This window comes from Amblyomma americanum, chromosome 10, assembly GCF_052857255.1.
Source record: "Amblyomma americanum isolate KBUSLIRL-KWMA chromosome 10, ASM5285725v1, whole genome shotgun sequence".
Lineage (NCBI taxonomy): Eukaryota > Metazoa > Arthropoda > Arachnida > Ixodida > Ixodidae > Amblyomma > Amblyomma americanum.
The window spans coordinates 66,162,639-66,166,671 of NC_135506.1; the positions used below are offsets into that span (position 1 = coordinate 66,162,639).

General features: G+C 54.1%; 1 non-coding gene across 1 annotated transcript; it reads left to right on the plus strand.

Moving 5' to 3' along the window:
- The first annotated feature begins 2,771 nt into the window (after positions 1–2,771).
- On the plus strand, positions 2,772–2,845 carry TRNAG-GCC (transfer RNA glycine (anticodon GCC)). The gene has a single exon. It is a non-coding gene; the product is annotated as a tRNA-Gly (tRNA).
- The last annotated feature ends 1,188 nt before the right edge of the window (positions 2,846–4,033 follow it).

The following is a 4,033-nucleotide window of genomic DNA, read 5'->3' on the forward strand; positions in this document are numbered from 1 at the left end:
TATGTTGGCATTTTAAAAAGAATATGTACCCAGTTGTCTTTCCGTTTCTGAAGTGGCAACTTTAAACACCAACTCAATTTCTATGATAAGTAAGATGATGATTTTACCCTTATTGCATTCCTCGACATCATGACAAATGAATGGCATGCCTTTTAACAAGTTTCCTCCATCAAAATTTCTAACAATTTCTCTCCAAAATCTTACATCTCATATTACATAAGTGCGCAAGCACTATATCTACATGAAATCGAATGGCATATTTGGAATCAGCTCACAAAAACATAGTGGAGAGGGTTTTTTACCTTCGGCTTTTTTTTGCTTTTGGTATTTTTAGCTTTGGTATATTATTGGTCTTTGGTACCTTTTGCATTTTTTTGTCAATTTAATTATTGGAATAAGCCTGTGATAGCTATGCCAGGGCACACATTCCCATACATTTACTTTCCATTTCTTTGTCATGTTCCTTGAACATGAGACACCAACATAAGGAAATGACAGACGTTCGATTGTTAGAGAGAGAAGAAATCACGACTGTGAAGCATTTTTTTATGTGAAAGTCCTGTTATACTTGTTTCAAAGAACAGAAAAGACATCTTGAGGATGATTACAGACAGTTAAGCATCCAGACAGAGAGAAATGTACCTCCGAACACTTGTGATCAGCTTGAAAATCTAGCTAACGATGATGTTAATCATAATGAGGGTGTTCAAGTGGCTGTTTCCTTATTCTGTTTAGTGTGGAAATACGGGGGAAACAAAGCCTTTCGCTCCGCCCGCACTCCCACTCCGCGGATGCAGCGTTCCCGCTCGCTAACCGCGGAGGGGTTCGTGCTCGAGGGACAAAGGGAAGGGACGACACAGCGTTAACACTCATATGCTATTTATTACAGTTGCAATTAATACACAGAGTGGGCCAGCTAGCTACAAAACATCAACGAGGCATTCCTCGGAAATAGAAGGCTACGTAAGAAGGACTTCCGACTTACCGGCTGGGGCAGAGGCGCGACTTCGGAGGTATCGGCGGCGAACGTTTGTATGCGCCGATAATGGCAGCCGGGTTCTCCCGTGCGCGCCGCATTCTTTGGGCAAAGCCATTCCCTAGCATTTGCCGGGGAAGGCGACCAGAATGCGCGTTTGCTGCGCTCAGTTCGCTGCCTGGAACCAGAAGTCCAGCGGCAAGGCACAACGGATCCCCGTGCGCCTGCCGCGGAAGGTGACGAGAGCGTGCGGCTCCAACCGCTCGCGACGCTGGCCGGACACCGAAGGGCCTCTCTCCGGTTCCGCAGAATTCCGCGTAACCTACGAGGTGGCGCTCCCGTCGCCGTTCTCTTTCCCCCATGAGGGAGACTTCCCTCCTCGCCCAGCCGAGGGCTGTCCGTCCCGACGGCCGACGATGAAGATGGGCCGCATCGAAACGGAGGGGGGAAACAGGTTCTCCACATCCCTCCCTCCTCAAATGGCCTACGGTTGAACCCGTCCATGGATGCCATCGACGAAGGGGCCACGAGCGTTGCGATGATGACTGCAAGACAGCTCGTACAGGCGGGGTGCCGGGGTCATCCGATGAGCAGCAAGGTCACCGGGCACCCGTCCTTTGTTGGAATGTAGAGGGGCTGGCCCCCCCTCTCGTAGCCGCTGCAAACTGCTCGCCGGAGACTCTGCAGCTCGATGACTCATGGCCGCAAGGCAGCAGGCAGAGACCCATACAATGGACAGCAGGCCGGGGCAGCTTCTCTTCAACTCTGCTTATCGCTCCTATAGGATCTCCAAAAGTTTGCAGCAAAAACAATGGAGACCGCGTAAACTCACCATTTGGTAAAATGCGGAGTAATGCAAGTGCCAAACAATCCTATCCGGCACCGCCCAAACGCTCGGTTCATTTGAACGTAGCTGGCTCTCTTCGGACGAAGCACATTCGCGGTTCGCTTTCCGGCATGGTGATGTTAAGCTCACTTGAGCTGCGTTAGCGTCTCTGGTTCCGCGAAATTATAAATTCGCTTCGCAGCCCAAAAAAGTAAGTTCGTTCGAACAAAGTCAGCTTTCTGTAGTTGAGCGAGACCTCTCGGCTCTAGCGAGGTTAAATATACAACAAGCAAGCCCGTTTGCGCGTGCTTGTGCCACGGTACGACTGTGTCCTCCCAAAAGCGACAGGCAGCTCCCGAAGAGCCTTAGGCCTACTCGCTCTTACACTTCCGGGTGCCAACAAAGGGCCAAGGACAATAGCTAGAACACAACGCCACGAGGAAGATACGTTTCTGCCAAGGTGACCCTAACGCGAACGGCGCCTACCGCTTCTCGCGGTGTCGCAGCGCCCCGGTGCTTTTCCTCTAATCACGACTGAAATCCAAATCAGCTGACTACGGCACCCGGCTCCCAGAGCCAAAGAGACAGAACAGAGAATATTTACAACTATGTACAAGAAAAATCGGGCCACCCTCCACGCTTCCGCATTCACTCGCTTCTGGCTTGCTGTTCTCCGTGGACGTCTCGGTCTCGCTCTCCATGAGCGGACCTCGTAGGTTCACCTTCCACAGGTGTACCGATGAAGTGCTCATCAAAAGCGTAGCATGCACGGCAATCCTCCCATGCTGCTATTACGCTCATCTCGCTGTCAAGAAAGCATCTTCGCCTTGCTAACAACTCCGAATTCGGGTCAGGCCTAACGCTGTTCTAAATCCGGGCGGGCATTCCACGAACCGAACTGACTGTCGTCCCTCGTCCCAAGAGCTTGCCCCACGTTGGGCGCCATTGTGGAAATACGGGGGAAACAAAGCCTTTCCGGTGGTTCAGTGGTAGAATACTCGCCTGCCACGCGGGTGGCCCGGGTTCGTTTCCCGGCCGACGCACCAGGAAGTCTCCCTCATGGGGGAAAGGGAACGGCGACGGGAGCGCCACCTCGTAGGTTACGCGGAATTCTGCGGAACCGGAGAGAGGCCCTTCGGTGTCCGGCCAGCGTCGCGAGCGGTTGGAGCCGCACGCTCTCGTCACCTTCCGCGGCAGGCGCACGGGGATCCGTTGTATCTTGCCGCTGGACTTCTGGTTCCAGGCAGCGAAGTGAGCGCAGCAAACGCGCGCTCTGACCGCCTTCCCCAGCAAATGCTAGGGAATGGCTTTGCCCCAAGAATGCAGCGCGCACGGGAAAACCCGGCCGCCATTATCGGCGCATACAAACGTTCGCCGCCGATACCTCCGAAGTCGCGCCCCTGCCCCAGCCGGTAAGTCGGAAGTCCTTCTTACGTAGCCTTCTATTTCCGAGGAATGCCTCGTTGATGTTTTGTAGCTAGCTGGCCCACTCTGTGTATTAATTGCAAGTGTAATAAATAGCATATGAGTGTTAACGCTGTGTCGTCCCTTCCCTTTGTCCCTCGAGCACGAACCCCTCCGCGGTTAGCGAGCGGGAACGCTGCATCCGCGGAGTGGGAGTGCGGGCGGGGCGGAAGGCTGTCCCCCACAATATTTCCACAATGGCGCCCCACGTTGGGCGCCATTGTGGAAATACGGGGGAAACAAAGCCTTTCGCTCCGCCCGCACTCCCACTCCGCGGATGCAGCGTTCCCGCTCGCTAACCGCAGAGGGGTTCGTGCTCGAGGGACAAAGGGAAGGGACGACACAGCGTTAACACTCATATGCTATTTATTACACTTGCAATTAATACACAGAGTGGGCCAGCTAGCTACAAAACATCAACGAGGCATTCCTCGGAAATAGAAGGCTACGTAAGAAGGACTTCCGACTTACCGGCTGGGGCAGGGGCGCGACTTCGGAGGTATCGGCGGCGAACGTTTGTATGCGCCGATAATGGCAGCCGGGTTCTCCCGTGCGCGCCGCATTCTTTGGGCAAAGCCGTTCCCTAGCATTTGCCCGGGAAGGCGACCAGAATGCGCGTTTGCTGCGCTCACTTCGCTGCCTGGAACCAGAAGTCCAGCGGCAAGATACAACGGATCCCCGTGCGCCTGCCGCGGAAGGTGACGAGAGCGTGCGGCTCCAACCGCTCGCGACGTTGGCCGGACACCGAAGGGCCTCTCTCCGGTTCC